The following is an 18,478-nucleotide window of genomic DNA, read 5'->3' on the forward strand; positions in this document are numbered from 1 at the left end:
CTCATGTCTGCTGCTCGTATTCATCGTTTGCGGACCTTGTTGTTAGATTCTCTACCGATATAATATTCTAATAAATGCATGGTGAATTCAGTACACATGTTCCCTATGACATGATCTTTCTAATTTAATGCAAAATTATAGTTTTGATCCAATTTTACGGCTTAATGAACATAGAAAACGATAGTGCGAGTGGGGCATCCGTGTACTATGGTCACATTCTTGTTTAAAAGTTATTTTAAAACAACAGTAGATGATAGTGAGTGATGCAGCGCACTTAAGAACATCAATTAAATAATGTTTTGCTTATATTTTCAAGTACACCGTAACTTTTCAATTGATTCTTTTTGACTTGAATTCCAAGCCATGAGATTTGTTTGATTATTGGTGAAATAAGACGCAAACTGGGTGTAAAAAACTATTGTTTTGATTTTCTGTGTCAAACGTTTATAAATATAAAAAAGAAGATTTGGTGTAATTGCCAATGAGACAACTCTAAACAAGAGAACAAATTAAATGACACAGAAATGAACAACTATAGGTCACCATACGGCCTTCAACAATGAGCAAACCCCATACCGCATAGTCAGCTATTAAAGGCCTAGAAATAACTTTTATTGCATGGTTGTATTTTTCATGAAAAGTTATTACCCCTATTTATGTTTTTAAGTGATAAAAATAACAATGTTCCACATGAATGTATGAATAAATATACCATAAAAATCACCTACGTGCCCCATTTTCCTAAAACAAACTAGAGAAACGTATATTAAATTTTCATGTGCATGCATTAACAATGCTTTTTATATGTAATAATCAGTAACATTTTATAAATGTTGATATTTCCTGGGAAATCGGTCATGAATGTGGATAAATTGCATGTTTCAATCTTACTTTTGCTTAAGATATCGATCATGAATATGACCAACGAATCGGACAGTATGAAAACATACGGTGGCAACGAGGCGGACAGTACACTTTGAATAGAAAAGATTCAATTGTGACAATATAATACAAAAAAATGAACCAAACTTTTGTGTGTGTATGCGGAATATGATTATTCAACTATGTATCGATTAAAAATCTTGAAAATGTTTGAATTTTCGGAGTTTTGTTAAGATTTATGACTCGAAAAATCGCAAAATTTTGACCCCTCTTCATGATCAGGAGTTATTTTAAAAAGACGGTTGATGCTAAAAGCATAAAATAAGCTTTAAATGGTCAAAAATACATCATTGTAGTTATTCACTTACCTTGAGCTGCTGAACAATCCATTATGAGACACTTTTTTTTGATATTCTATATTTTTTTGAAAAACAACGAGCCGATCGCCGTCGGACAGATCAGCAACTTCCGTTTTGTGTCACTGTCCGCTTGTACACTGTGGAAACTGTGACAGTATTTTTTTCACCTAAACGAGCCTGACTGCCGTGGTTTTACGCTTCAATATATGAGTTATTGCATATATACACAATGGAAATTGTTTTCTGTTCTACTGCCCTCTACATAGTTTGGCTGTATACAATGTAACCACTAATGTAGACTACTAGAGTGGGGCGCTCATATTCGCCGTGGACACAATTACGCCGTTTTATAATTTTAAGGTGTAAAAACTTCAAAGGATGGTTGAAATGGAAGAAATATGCCGATAAATTATATTTTTAAAACAAATATGGTTATTTTTGAAAATGAGACATAATTTCGGAACTAACCGCAAAAGACAGAAAAGCGGACATGAAAAAAAAAATTCAAAGAAATATTTCTTAGTTATTTTCTTGACTGATTGCCCAAAATTTCATTTTTTTACACCTTTCAAATGTCTGCTATTCATATTTAATGAAATTTATTTGATAAATATTGTTTAAAGCTGCAGTTATTTGGTTTAAAATAGATATGCAAAAACGGCGAATATGTGTCCCCCGTTGACAAAAAATCAGGAAATTTCAAACATGGAAAGATATGGCGAAATTGAGCACCCAACTCTATATTATTATTGATTATTCAAAAAAGTGAATTCAAAGAGAAAGATGCGGAAAGAAATTCTAAAATTTTCGTTTTTAAAATAAGATATAAAATAAAAATAAAAAACCAAAACTGGAACACTGTTTGATACAATTATCAGTTAAGAAATAATGATTATGCACCACTATATGAAACTGATGAATTTATTGCTGCCGTGCTCCAGTGGCAAATATATCATTCATATCTACGACGAGGCGAGAGTGGATCGATTGATACATTATCAAGATATAAAGAGTGTACTAGCGGTAAAACGTTTGCAGTACTAGATAAAGTTGAATGATGATCAAAATCGTGAGTAAAGCTATTAGCCCCCCCCCCCCCCCCCCCTTCCCCATTTTGAATTATGGTATTTTGTCAAAGGCTGTTTTTTCCCATCATGTTATGGACCTACTGACTGAAAAGGGCGTGTCTAATTAGTAAAGACACCTACACTGGTTTTTTGTGTGTTTTATTTTTTAATTATATTTGTTTCCTCATACATAAGTAAACACCAACATCGTCGGATATTTTCTACTTGTATGTCAGTGTATATATTACAATGTTTTCCTATTTCAATATTTTTTTATTACTGTGTCATCTTTTGTTTTACATAGTTTACCGGTTAAAGTTCATATTCATGTTAAAGAGCTACTGTATATCTATTAGCACTTCAACGCAAAGCTAGCTGCATGATAAATGCTATTTTACGCCGTATTTAAACCAAACTTTTAGTTTTCTATCCTGAATGACAAAATCTCGGAAAAAGTTGATAAAGAACTAATTACAATTTGTGTTACTTTCTAATGCAATAATAAATCATTATATGCATTTGCTCTCGTTGTTTTCTACTGTATTGAAGATAATTTAATAAAACGGAAACTTAAAAGTGAGTATGGTCTAGTCATGATTAAGATAATTGCGGTTCTTTTATAATAGACCAAATGGACAAAGATATCTTTTAGTTTTGAGTTCTAGTTCTGCTAATATTCTGTATGATTTTTTTGCCGATTCCCGCCGTGCCATTTCCAATGAGGAAAGAAACCGCTCTTTCCAAACGGCCATTATGACGTCGTTGAAACACCGTGAAATTACGGGAAACAATAGACGACGTTTACGTTTGTTATTACCTCCCCTGAAACTGTTGGATATGCCCTTAAACTGAATCCATTCAAGCCAACATCGTGACAAATATCTCATGATTTGATAGTAATTTTGTTAAAATATATCAATTTTACTCAAGCTAATATTTTTTTGCTTTGAACTGATAGCGCAAACTAGATGTTTGAGTCGTATTATTTAGGGTGATACAAACTACTCCAATTAAAGCTTAGAAGGCAATTAAGTTTTCCAAAAAAGAATTATGATACTAAACAGAACTGGATAGGCTGGTGTTTGTTAGTTCTGTTTTCTGTGAATATTTTTATAATAATTTAATTGCTACTTAATGTTTGTGGCTTTTGTTTTATTTTGTAGGTTTTTAGGACAACATTAAACATTGAGAAAAATAAAGGTATTATAATGCTTCATCATACATGCACTGCCTGACAAACAAACTATGTATCACTCATCATTTGTAAAACACCTCCTCCCTAATAATGTTCTTGAAAATCATAAAACATTCTACATTGTAGGAGTGGTAATTCCTATTACTTAACTTGACATTGAATGTGCAGTTATAGATATTATCTTGCTGTTTAAGTTAAACGTCTATCTATCAATAATAAATTCAGGAATAGCATATAAACATTTAACAAACGGGATGAACACTTAGATTTACAGAAACATGTAGTAATTCATAGATGATATCAGTTATAAGCAATGAATTGATGAACGTTATTCTGATATGTTTGTTAAGTTTAAACATGCTATACACTAGTTTTTTAAAGGAGAGTTAGTAAATGCATGGTAACATTTAAAGATCGTGGAAATTGTATGTAAAACATGTTGACTGTCATAACTATTAAGTTTTAACATTTATGTGATTATGTAAGTCAATATTCGAAACTATCAATGATTGTGCCTGTGAAATACATAATATTAATGGTATATTAGAATGATGTGATAGTAAATAGATAGATTGGTAAGATATCAGTACAGCTATCTAGGGGGGAACCAGGAATTTATTAGGGGGTGGTCACCTTTTGAAATCTTAAATTTAAATTCAATTTTTGCTTGAAAATTCCAGGAATTGAAACCTCTGTCCGAAATATTTTTTGCATCATCCCTATGGCCCTTATATAAAGGAAGATTCTGTTTGCCACAAAGGAAAACACACTTGCATATAGAATTCAAAACAGTTCTGTTTGCTTTTATACGTTCATTCATTACTTTATCAATAAATGTTTGAATATCAGTAGTCCTTTGCTCAATGTTGTCAAGAAAGGTTGAGCTTTTGCTCTAGCTTCAGTATGACTTTCTTTACATGATTTCTCATCACAGCCGAAATGATCGTTAAGTCTTGTACTTGCATGTGCCATATCTGTAAGTGGTTTGCATGATAATGATCCCAAACTATCAACCCCAAACAGAGCACAGTATATACAGTAAGCTCCTTATTGTGAAGGTGAGTACACTAGCCCATCATAGCGATATAGCCAATTCAGCTGAAACAGTCTGTTCTTTCCTGCATATTTTTTTTATAGGAAAGTTATAGTTTATTCCAGGTTGGAAATGATTTTTTATCAAATTAAATTTCTCTTTGTTTGTTAATTTACGTGTTGATTGTTTTACTAAACCAATGTCGTTTGTACTTATATGTAAGTCGGGGGTTGATTCTTTAATCTGATCACTTTTATTCGTATCAGTGCTAGGTCCATTTCAAGTCGTTGGTACTTCAGAGGGGGCTGATGTGTGGCGTTACTTGAAGGAAAGAGGTATAAGTTACTAAAAAATTAGAATGAACGAAACTTTTAGACAAACAGATGATGGAACGGGGGTATTCATTCAATATAGAATGTTTATGTGACTTTAAAAATTTAAAATTATTTTTGAATTTTGGCATCACAGTAAAAAAATATAATTGGTCGAGAAGAGTTATCATACAAACTCTAAAAATTAGCCTATTGAGGAATCGAGTTAAAACTAAAATCTTGATTTTAAAATAAATTAGAAACCTGTTATGGTCAGTTTTGGAAAACTTTCCAACTTGCACATAATAGTCTCCACTGTCACTTTCTGTTGTGTTTTTTAGTGTAAGTGTGTGTTGTGTATCTTCTGTTGACAGTATACACTTTTCATTCTGTATTATATCTTGGCCATTTTTTAACCGTATGACTTAAGGTACGTCCGGTCCAAGTTTGCATTTTAAAATTGCATCTTCACCCTCTTTGAATTGGGTTCTTCAAGAAAAAGATATGTATAGGAAATGCTTATTAATCATATAAATAGGGTATACATATTATATGACTTAACTTTCCTATGAAAATTTACCTGTTTATGTTTGTATACAAAAAGAAGAAGAGGATTTTCATATTCTAGACTAGTTGATTAAAGACGTAGATCTAAACTGCCAAAAAAAAAAAAAACCAAATAGACAAAAAGTCAAACAAGTTCTAAAACGACTTCATTGAAAAATAATGACTTAGCTAATTAAATGGTGTGATTTAATCGTTCATACAGTTTGGTAATAGTTAGATAACTTTTAAATGTTTAGTTCCAAGCTCAAGTATTTTAGCAGAAAGAACACATATAGCTACTTTTAATTTTTAGATTACGTTATTACAGATGGGTGCGGTCCTAACCTTAACAAAAGTTAACTTGGAGCAGACTTACAATCACATAGAGCCATCATAAAGGAAATGAGAGGGTTTTTTTTTATTAGAAGGCGGATGGAAAGTTCATCCAACGCATCGGAACAATATTATTAAATCATGGGATATCAACATCAGTATCGACGTTGCTTCTTTCCCCGTTTGTTTACCTGTCTCTTTCTAAATTTTACATGCATGGATATTTCATTGTTATTCAACTTGTTTGCATTGGATTTACTATTTTTTTCCGCAGAATATTCTAACGAAAATTGTACTGTGTCCGGATACATACGGTGTTGTAAAACTATCAACAACCTGGTCAAATTCGTTAAATTTGTCGAGAGATTTGTCTTTGCCGATTAATTGATATATGGGACGTCCAAAAATTACACTCAATGTGCACCTAAATAAAATAGTTGCCACCTGACGTTTTACTACAAACAAAATCAATCAACCGACTAAATATATTAACAGTAAACTATTCCCAGAAGAGAACCTCATATACTTTTTTTATTATTAAAAAGTACAAATGAATTCAGACATGTCAGTGTTGATACTTGGATGATGCGGCCTAATAGTTTTATTTTACACACCATCCTGAACTACTATCTCTAGTGACTTTTTAATATTATGAATACAGATGAAATGCTGACACTCTCAATTAATTCAGAAATATTTTTTGCATTATTTATTTCCATTATTATTGCTTACAGTTTCGGTCCTACTTAAGGTAGATACATTGTATACCCGCGTAAACCGCCATCTTGGATTGTATAATCACAGTAAAAAATCGGTCTAGTTATTTGACTAAATCTGCAAATTTGGAGACAGATTTGCAATTTAAAGGTTAGACTGTTGGATAATATAAAGAAAAGTTGGTAATTTATTTTATAATTTAAAATATTTGAACAAATATATTTGTTTTTGCATTTAGAATCATTTTTTTCAAATGAGTCATTTAAGGGAAGATAACTCTTTTAGTACAAAATTTACACTAGACTGATAGGGAAATTTTTTCTTTTTACTTGTAACAAGAAAACAAATTCGGTGACACCATTTTTTCTTTTAATTTTCTTAAACTATAGTACAAAACCTATCTTTTCACAATTTATTTAAAAATTCTATCTCATAGACTTTTTTTATGCACACAAATGTGTTTTTCCATTAACAATCTAACTAAATGTAGGCAATTTTCAACGACATATAGCTTGAAAAATAGCACGGTGACCCATACATTTTATTACATTTCTGAAAAGAGCATACTAAAATCTTCATTTTGGCTAAGTATAAGAAAATTCTGTCTCAAAAAATATTTACTTATGATCTACCTTAAATGTGCACACCCGACATAAAAGATTAAGAGAAGACATACAGGCGCCAGGTACAATCCATCACATCATTTATAAAAAAACTTCTGATTTATAATTCAGCCATATAGATTTATATGATAAAGTGCAAATATGGTCAGTTTAGATTCATGTGGTTAAATTATTTTGTTGTAAAAATCAACATGAGGTATCAAAACTACTGAAAGTTTATTACGTATCAATATTTTGAATATTTTGAATAAAACATGTAAAAGAAGGACATTAGTTGTCCTGAAATATGAAAATTTGACTCAGTCGATCAATGGATGTTGTGACGTGGACAATGCCCATATTTCTTAAAAGCGGGCATTAGAAAACTACATTAAGAACATTTTTTTAATTGATCACTGTTAAAATTAATAAGTATCATCGGCAGTCCTCTGTGCATATTATAAACAAACTGAGTGTGTTCAAAGTAGTTTTAAGACCAAACAGCCTATTGTTTAGGTGTATCAACTAACGCAACTTGGTAGTGACATAAAAGCTCTATGACGTTGTTTCTAGCAATGAAAAAACGTCAAATTATAACGTCCTTTTCGCGTTTTACACGAATTCCAACATGGTGCACGCTTGAAAAAAACTCTCCAAAGAAAAGAAGAATTAAGCGTTGCGCTGATATCTTGTGGAAATTTAACACAAATGGACCCAAAAGATACTACACTATATTTAACCTCCGTTCAAATGAAAATGATGAAATATGAATTTTGATCACGACTTTTTGCTCCGATCTGCATCTCATTTTTTTATTCTTTCACATGCGTATAGATTTTGTCTTATATTTGCGTCGATCTGCATTTCATTTGTTTTTATTCTTTCACTTGTGTAGATTTTGTCTTTCATTTGCGCCGATTGTGTACAGGTTAGCGGGGTTATTAGAATGGTGAGAGTTATTGTTATGTCCAATTTATGTTTTCTGGTCTGTGCGTCCCGCTTCAGGTTAAAGTTTTTGGTCAAGGTAGTTTTTGATGAAGTTACACACATGTTCCCTATGATTTGATTCTTCGTATTTTAATGTCTTTTTTTTAAACTTTCAAAAATTGAGTATTCAGAAGGTCAGGCCGATAAAAAAATATTCCTAGAAGATTTAACATACTTGCAACGTATGCATGTAACTGATATCTGGATGGTTCTCGAAAAATAATGTCCGATCTTGCAATAAAGTTAAAATTTGTTAAACCGCTTGTTTGACAAAATCTCATAAAAAAAAAAAAAATTAGGACAAAGTTTCATTGTCGTTTGTCATTTGTTTAATTTCAAATTGTCTTATGAAGAAATGATAAACATGTCGGCTGATCTGACTAAAACAGCAAATTTCCTAATGTATGTAGATCAACACTTTGCCCAGCAGGCACCAGATGTTGTACAGACGTCGATATGTGGTTGAAAATAGGTCTCAACGTCGACGACCAAAATTATAGAATGACGTCTATATAACCTTGGTTATAGGTCGCTACCTTATACAACGTCAACACAACGTCGGATTCCGAATGTCGGTTAGACGTGTTAATCAATCTAAAATATCGAAATCATACGTACACCGACGAACATTTTCTGCAGGCGCACAACTTTTTATTTATATTGATTTACTGATTTTTTTTTTAAATTAACTCAATTATAACTTTTATATATAAATCTTCTCATTGACACGATTTAAATTAATAAACATTTTTGTAATAGTAAAATATTTCAATTAAACATACAGATTCGATTTCAATTTGCGCATGCGTACGAGTCCGACATTTCGAAAATTTGATTGCAAAAACAACGTCCACGTCGTTTGATGAAATAGCTATAAAACGTGCAAAGTAAGTGCAATTTTCATTTATTGTTTGCTTTAATAATATTAATTTAGTGTAAACAGTATTGAAGCTGTAATTATTCGCTGTCCCCGCCAGTTTGAGTTTTTGTGTGATTTGTGTATATCAGATCTCGGATCAAATATCGTTTATACACGCAGTCTGTCGTATTCCTGAAGAAAGGTTGATCCACGGGAGTACTATGTTGACCTTAAGATATATTTTTCTTATTAATGAAATACATGTAATAGGTAAAAGATCTAATTAACTTATTACAAAATATAAACATTGATTTGATAATAATTAATTACATAGGCGCTTGCCAATAGTTTATAATTCTATCATCAGTAAAAACATTATAGGGGTCTAACTGGCAATAAAGGATACATTTTGATTCCCAATTTAACGGCAATATGTTTTCTGGTATGTGCGTCCGTCCGTTCGTTCGTCTATCTGTCTCGCTATGGGTTAAAATGTTTGGTCAAGTTAGTTGTTGATGAAGTCGAAGTTCAATCAATTTGAAACTTAGTACACATGTTCCCTATGATGTGGTCTTTCTTAATTCAATGCCAAATAATGTTTTGAACCCAATTTCACGGTCCGAAAATGATAGTTGGATTGGGGAATTCGTGTACTATGGACATGTTTTTGTTTATAAGTGTTTTTACAAAATGAATGTTTGTCAAGATGTCGGTGCTGGTGGTGCATTTTATAGTGATTGTTAAGAGCTTGGTATTTGCGGTGCATAAATAAATGTTTCCAAAGATGAGTGAATGCAAAGATCTCGGTGCTTGTGGTGCATTATGTTTCCCAAGATGAGTGACATCCAAGATCTCGGTGCTTCTGATGCATTTTTGTTTCCCAAGATGAGTGACTTGCAAGATATCGATGATTTTGTTTTCGGGGAGGGGACATTATTGTTTCTAAAGATGAGTGGCTGTCAAAATCTAGTGCGTGCAGTGAATCACTGTTTCCCCAAAATGTTTGATTGTTAATATCTCGGTGCTTGCGGTGTATTAATTATTATTTCTCTAGTTCAGCGAATGCCTGTCAAGATCTCGGGGACATTTCAAGATAAATTGAATAAAAAATACTTCTTATTTTCGATCACTGATCTGTATTTGCAATGTACATGTATGATCCCTGCTTTTTTAAAACAAATAGTAAGAATATTTAAGATATACGTAGAACAATTCCTTAGGCTTTGAATTTAGGGGTTTAACACTTTGCCTCTAAACTGTTTTGTTTTCACATATAAAATAACATATTTTTTTTAATTTTAGAAACGGAACATGACGACAGCTTACCTGAAGTATCTACCGGACAGATAAGGAGAATTAGTCGGAAGAAAAAAGCTGCGTTATCAACCGATGGAGCAACAGATATCATCAGAAATGGAGCAGAAAATTGACATTGATGTTTTAAAAAAAATACAATAAAATATGTTGATTCATTCAATTATTTATTGTTTTGTTTCAACACAATTTCAAGTGATCAAAGCTCATAGTTCTCCTTTTTAGATACTAGCTAATTGCTTTTTGTTTGGTTCTCCTACTGGACAAAATCTTATATGTACATATATTTCTATTTCAGACTCAGCACATCAAGTCAAAAGCAGATGTTTTCAGGATGTTGAAGCACTTATTCAGGAAGTTACCTTTATTCGATGTTTCATTACCTAAAGTTGTCCAATTTAAGAACGTTAATGAGGATTTGCTTTTCGTATTTAATCAGCTCTAAAAACATCTACAGATATTTTGAGAGGTTTAATGTTGGTTGTTAAGAACTTGATTAGACGTTGTTCAGACTTGTGAGGATATTTAACATGTTTAAAGAGGGTTAATGTTGGTTGTTAGGACGTTGTTTAGACGTTGTACAGGCATTAGGGGATGTTTAAAGAGGTTTAATGTGGTTGTTAGGACGTTGTACAGACATCTGAGGATATTTAACAAGGTTTAATGTGGTTGTTATGACGTTAACGTAGTCGCGTCGTTAGGGTCTGACGTTAAACTGATGTTAATACAACGTTAAAAACCTCCACACAAAATTGTAAGGAAAATTCACTGGTAGAAATGAATAGGCTTTTTGGTCTTTAAACGAAAGGAAAAACCCGGTATCAAACTGTTTACCAAAATATTGATTGATTGATTGTTGGTTGCTTAACGTCCAGTGGCAAATATTTCATGCATATTCAGGACGAGAACAAGTTCACAATAGATACAAAAGGTAGGTTGATACAATAGAGGCCATCTAGGATGATGGTCGGGGAAATTTGGACTGCCACTGAACAATGAGGGTATATTGGATAGGGACAGAAATTTTGCCTTGCAACAGGCCACCTACGGACCCCTCAATGAGTTGTTGCAAGGGTTCTTAACGTGCAAAGAGCGTGGCACTCTCTGTACACGAGGCATCGGATTTAACGCCCCCTTTCTGAACGGACGTGACTGCGAACTTGATACATCCCACACAGCCAAACGGACGCCCAACTTCGACAAGCGTTTTACTGCTGGTCGGGAGAAGACCAAGTGACCATATTTCTATACCCCAGTCACCCTTGGGGTATTTACCAAAATAAAGTTTAGCCTTTTAAAACATGCTTTAGCCTTTAATTAATGGGAAAATAAATCCCCTTCTTCCAACATTTGTCCAATAAGTCATACTAAAATCGAGTTAGGACAAGTCTGAAGGGAAAATGTACTGTAAAAATTATGCCGCAAATAATTATACCGGCTTTGATTGTATCATTTGCCGAGTTCAACTTTGACGAACTTAAAAAAATGTTTCTAATAGGAAATTTAGACAACAACCATTATATCATATTTGATAAGTCTATTAACTGCTATAGACAAATGATAGACTTTTGATTTCCAGCAAGTAAACAGATAGTAAACTTTTGGAATTGATAGTAAATAGCACATTCATTTTATTATGTAAATGTATGATCGTTGTAAAACTATGCTGAACACATAAAAATAATTGTCCTGTCCCTAATTACTTTTGAAATTCAACCCGACTAATCCAGTCGTTATAGTCCGAGTCACTATCGATCGACTCTGAATAAAATGGTTAATAAAAATTAGGTGTAATCTTTAAACAGCTCTAAACGTTAGTCTTTTGTATGACTCAAAAGTCAGACTGATGACAGAAACAACATGCGGACGCCAATATTTTTGTTTTCTTCCCAAAATAACCCAAACTTAATAAACATAGGCAAAGATGATAAATGCCATAATGCATTGTACCTACAGGACACAGAGGCAAGATGATTAATTTGTTGGGAGTGAAAAAAAGCGACACATTAATTATGTCTTCTCATTTAATAGTAAATATGAGATCACTTACTTATTAAAGGTACATCTTCATTGGAACCTAAACATTTAGACGGAAACAGCTGAATTCAATGTTAAAACTGACTAACAGTAAGACTTGACGTCATTTCCCAGACATTTCTGTCAATATGCGTTCATAAAATTGGCAACAGTCAATATGCGTTCATAAAATTCATCTTACATGGCTTGAGTGATTTGTTTATTTAGTTAGACACATACAACTAAACTCATTATAGATACCAGGACTACATTTTGTACATACGCCAGACTTGCTTTTCGTCTACAAAAGTCTCATCAGTGACGCTCGAATCCAAAAAAGTTAAAAAGGCCAAATAAAGTACGAAGTTGAAATATAATAATTTAAATGAAAACAAAACAAAACAAAGGCGAAAACTGCTTACAATAAAACTGACCAATGGTTTCAATATCATTTCAATTTAGTAGAATTAGGTACCCTGCTAATTACTTTATATTGTTGTTCCAAAACATTAGCAAATACATTTCTTTTCTTGATATACCTGTTGTTCTATCAAATTTCTTCTGACTTGTATGATTTTAACGATAATCAAGGCAAATATTATTTCTTTCAGTAATTAAATTCTTTTGGATTATAGATTTTTTTTGTGTGACACTAATATATTAAAAAAGATATGATTGTTTTAAAAATATCTGACAAATCGTTTCACGAAAGAATTGCATTATAATTCATAGATTTTTTTAAAAATAAAAATAGAAACTTTAAGTCCATTACAATCTTTTGAAACTCATATTGTATTAAATATCAAATACCTGCACTGCTGATACCGATGTATTTGTGTCTTTTTTTCTTACGTTTCCAAAAACAAACAATGAAAAGACAAACTGACATTGATGCGGAAATTCCAAGTATAATACCAGCACTGAAATCAGTAAAACATACAATATTCAATGCATAATGAGTCGACAATGCTTCTAAAGTGTATAAGTTTATCGATATTACTGGTAAAGTTGACTGACAAGCCCTGCTAGATCGATAAATTGATGCATGGTTCTTGACTTACTTATTTTCATTCATTTGCAATGCAACAATCTAAAGACATATTTGCTCTTATGTTCACAGACACACAGCAATACTTGTTTCTTAAAATAAATAACCATGAGCAAATGAATAGCACCTTAACTATTTGAACGACGTATTTGAAATAAAAAATAACAAAGAATACTTTGAACAATTTCGCAAAAAAAGATCTCTTGCTGTTATAATATTTTTGATTACTTGTGATGGGTGAATTAACAAAACGTGTTTGTTTAGCGGAATTCCTTTGAAACACAATCACGTGTTTGTCAATTAAACACAGCAGAATGATTAATATTTCTTTTTTTCGTTACCACATGTTAGTTTTATGGCTTGTTTGTAAATTTTGTCATTACAGACATACATTCTTTATTTATATATTTTTTACAAAATATATTTTACCGTCCAAGCTACACTGTAGTATAACTTTATAATACGTCCTGATCGTTCATGAGAACAATTATTTGTCGATTTATGTTTATTTGATTTATCCAATCTGATTATTGTTGGAGGGATTCTTAAACTGAAACTGCTTTAAAGAGTTCTTGACAATGACGTCAAGGGATTTCTATCTCTTTTCTAGCTGACATGGCCTTATGCTATACTAAGAGGGGCGGGGAGGTCGGGGAGAAGGTGAAGAAGAAAACAGTGGCTATATAATTAATATCGATATAGGACACACATAAAAATAATGGTAAGATTGCAATATATTGATTCCATCTATATGATCTTTTAAAAAAAAAATGAAATAAAATAAATGTTACATTTAAAACTTACATTTTTTCAGCAGAATAAGTATGGTTATCCATGTGGCCATTCTTGTGTGTAGTACTCATATCTACAGTAGAAAAGGTTATGTCATCAATTGGTTGATTGATTGTTGGTTGCTTAACGCCGAATTAGCACAAAAGGCTATATCGCGGCGAGAGCTAATTCGAATATTTTTACAATTTAAACCATATTTTTAAAATAAGACAAAAAGTCCTTCAATATACTAAAATTCTTGACTAAAGCAAATTGAGTATTAAACAAATAAAAATCAACAGTAAAATAACGTGATAAAAATTAAAATCGATTTAAATATAATAACATTTTTATATTCTATAATAAGTTCCAATTTCTTTTAAAAAAGCAACTATATTTGTAAATGGAACATTATTAAATAAATCATACATATAATGGACATTGAAATGCTTCTTACGAATATCAGCAAAGTCAATACAATTAATGAAAACATGTTTAATAGTATACTTGCAGTTGCAAGGAACACATTGTGGTTCATCTTCATTTTTTAAAAGATACTCGTGTGTTATTCTAGTATGACCAATACGACATCTAGTAATAACACACTGATCTTTTCTGCACATAATATTATTAAAAGGTTTGTCTAAATTAGGTTTAATTTCATGCAATTTATTATCATCTTTTTTACCCCATTTATTTTTCAATATATTAAAAACATATTCTCTAATATTAGATTTAAAATCAGTATATGGTATATCACAGCTAGATAGAGGATCACCCAGGGCATTCTTTGCCTCAAGGTCTACAGCTGTGTTTCCAAGGATTCCAACATGACTCGGAACCCATAGAAATATTATTGCTTTCAGAAGAATTTTTAAATTCCTCATTACATATAAAATTTTCAGGATTGTTGGGTTTTTAATATTAGTATTTCGTATAGCTTGTAAGCATGAAAGTGAATCGAAACATATAATAAATTTGGATTTATCTGAAGAAGCAATCAATTTCAAAGCCAACATTATTGTTTCTGCTTCAGCAGTAAAGATGGATGCATCAGATGGCAAACGGAGGGTTGCAGCTCTTTCCCTGAAGACAGCAGCAGATGCAACTCTATCACCATCTTTTGATCCATCAGTATAGACAGTTGAAAAATCTAGATAATCGGCTTTAATTTCAGCATAGTGTTGCTGAATTAAAAGAGGATTTGTTTTATTTTTATTGTGTTTACGGAGATCAAATATCATTTTTGGTTTGTGAAGTTCCCATGGAGGACATTTGCAAGTTTTAACTTGAGCAACAGATTTTAAATCAAAAGAAGCTAAATGTGGTTTTAAACGTATACCTAACGGAGGAATTTTATTTTCATGTTTTGCAAAAATATCTTCATAAATCGGATTAAAAACACAGCCGTAGGCAGGATTATCTGAATGGGCTTTTAGTTGACAGCATATTGAAGTCCAAGCTTTAAACGTCTGTCAGAGAGTGAGTGCTCATCAGCCTCTACATACAGACTCTAAACTGGTGAGGTTTTAAATGCGCCAAGACAGAGACGCAAACCTTGGTGATGCACAGCATCGAGAATCTGTACGTAGGACTTCCTTGCAGAGCCATACACTATAGAGCCATAATCTTGTTTAGATCTAACATTTTCCGAGGCCCATTTTTCAATTCTTCCAAGACATAGTTGTAATTGTCTTTCAATGTTATTCATATTTTTGCCTCTGTAACATATTAAAAAATCACCAACGTACAATGAACCTTCAATATTACTTTTTAAAACTTCAACAAGGCTGTTGATTTTAAGACTACATAATGTAACAGATAAAATACTGCCCTGAGGGACACCCATCTCTTGATCATACAGATCAGACATGGTCGAATTAACTCTAACATTAAATTGTCTGTTAGAGAGAAAATTAGAAATAAAATTAGGCATATTGCCTTTCAACCCCATATCATAAATCTTTTAAAATACCATATTTCCATGCAGTATCATAGGCCTTATCAAGGTCGAAAAAGAACGACACTACATGTTCATTTTTCGCAAAACCATTACGGACAAATGATTCGAATCGAGCAAGATGATCAAGAGTACTGCGGCCCTGTCGGAATCCACACTGGATATTGGCTAATAGCCCATTGGATTCCAGGAACCAAACAAGGCGATCATTGACCATCCGTTCGAGTGATTTACAGACACAACTGGTAAGAGCAATTGGTCGATAATTAATAGGATCCGTATGATCTTTACTTGGTTTTGGAAAAGGCACGACGGTTGCAAGCTTCCAGATTGATGGTAAATCACCAGATTCCCAGATGTTATTCATGAGCTGCAAGAGAGCTTCTAGCGAGGAATCTGGCAAGTGTTTTAAGAGTTGGTAGTGAATATTATCAGGCCCACAAGCTGTAGCATGGGCTTTTGACAGAGATGTTTTGAGTTCTTCAAGAGAAAATTGTTTATTATAATTTTCACCATTTTTTTATTTAAAGTTTAATTTAATTTTTTCTTTTTGTTTTTTAACTTTTTTAAAGTCTTCCCTGTAGTTGTTACAAGAAGAAGACTTCGCAAAAGTTTCACCAAGTTTGTTGGCAATATTCTTTTCAGATGTTAATAAATCATTGCCGTCTTTCAAATGTTTTACAGTGGCTTTCGCATTTTTACCTTTTATTTTATTTACCATATTCCAAACTTTTGTCATCGGAGTGCGAGATGTAATCCCCGAGACAAATTTTTTCCAGGATGTTCGTCGGGCTTGCCTACAAGTCCGCCGTGCCTTAGCGCGAAAAATACAGAAATTACTCAAGTTTTCCGTCGTTGGTTGTTGATTGAACCGTCTTTCAGAAATTTTACGGTCACCTATGGCTTGATCACAAGCGTCATCAAACCATGGTTTACTGGGATGTTTTGGATTTGCCGAGGTCTTAGGAATAGTTCTGTCAGCAATTGACGTTAGAACTGTATTAAAAGTTAAAATTGAATCTTGCACAGTCTCAAACATCTTTGACTGAAGATCCGCTCGACAGAGATTCTCAAACAAGGACCAGTCCGCCTTGTCATGTTTCCAACGTGGTACTCTCTGTTTGGCAGAAGTAAAAAGATGTTCAAGTACTATTGGAAAATGAACACTTCCACATAGATCATCATGAACACGCCATGAATAATCCAGATGCAGATAAAGGAAGACTTTTGGAGGTGGAAGAATCATCTATGTCACTGGGAAGATCCCAGACAGATTCACCGCTCCAACTGTGTATTTCTACTGTTTCTTTTTTATTTCATTTTTTTTCTCATTGTTTTTTTGTGATGATAGTGAGCTCTGTAGGGAAGATTGAGTTGACTGAGTACTGGTTTTGGAAGATGGATACATCTGTTGTAGGGTTGTCACTGACTCAGACGTACTTATGAATATAATTATTTTCTGTGACTGTATCTTACATTAATTTGTAGGATCCTTTACTATAGATAATTTAGCTGATCTGTAACAATTACATTTTCATGTCTTATATATCATGTACTGTAGTACGCCGCTAGATTAAAACTGACGTGGAAAAGTAACACATGCCCACCGAAAGCCCTTTTTTTTAGAGAGCCCAGGTGGTCGTGTGGTCTACACAGGCAAATTTTGTTCACGTGAATATCACATGAAATTCACGTGAATTTCACGTGAATTTTTTCACGTGAGATTCACCTCAAACGAGCTTATACATGAATCTCACGTGAAATTCACGTGAATTGAGCCTTTACGTGAAATTCACGTGAACTTTTCACGTGAAATTAACATGAATCGAGCTTTTTTTTTCAATGAAATTAAAGTGAATTCAGCCTCTGAAATCCCACATATTTCACAGGATTTGAGCTTATTTAACATTCTTCTTAGTCATGTGTTCATACTTCCATTCTATATCTACTTTCTTTGCATCCAAATGTTTTTGGTCTCTTAAACGAAGAACAAGAAAATCATCACAGGTTTAAAATAATATCCAGGGCACCTTAATTAACTCCAAGTACAATTATGGTTGTATTCAAGTCTCAATTCTTTTTTGTAAATGATTTATGTACTGATGAATATTTCATTTTAGTTGATTTTTAATATGTATGTATGTATGTTTAAGTCGTATTGTATGGCCATCAGTTTTGACACAAACCAATCACAGTATGGAAAAGTACCTGCACAAGATGCCAATTCTTTTTGAGAAGGTTTTAAAACAATACAATCCAGAAAGTAAACAGCCTAATTTATGTCCAACTTTTCTAACTAAAAATTACATATGTAACACAGCAAACAATAAACTAACGATTACGTACAGGCACATACAAAATGTGGTGGGATTAAACTGGTTTTAATGCACAAATCCTCCGTCTAACCTTGATAGAGGTGTACCTGTACAACATACCAACAAACTTTCCCTTTCTGTCTTATACTTTTTCAATTAAGAT

The sequence above is a fragment of the Mytilus trossulus genome, chromosome 5, assembly GCF_036588685.1.
Source record: "Mytilus trossulus isolate FHL-02 chromosome 5, PNRI_Mtr1.1.1.hap1, whole genome shotgun sequence".
Taxonomy (NCBI): Eukaryota; Metazoa; Mollusca; class Bivalvia; order Mytilida; family Mytilidae; genus Mytilus; species Mytilus trossulus.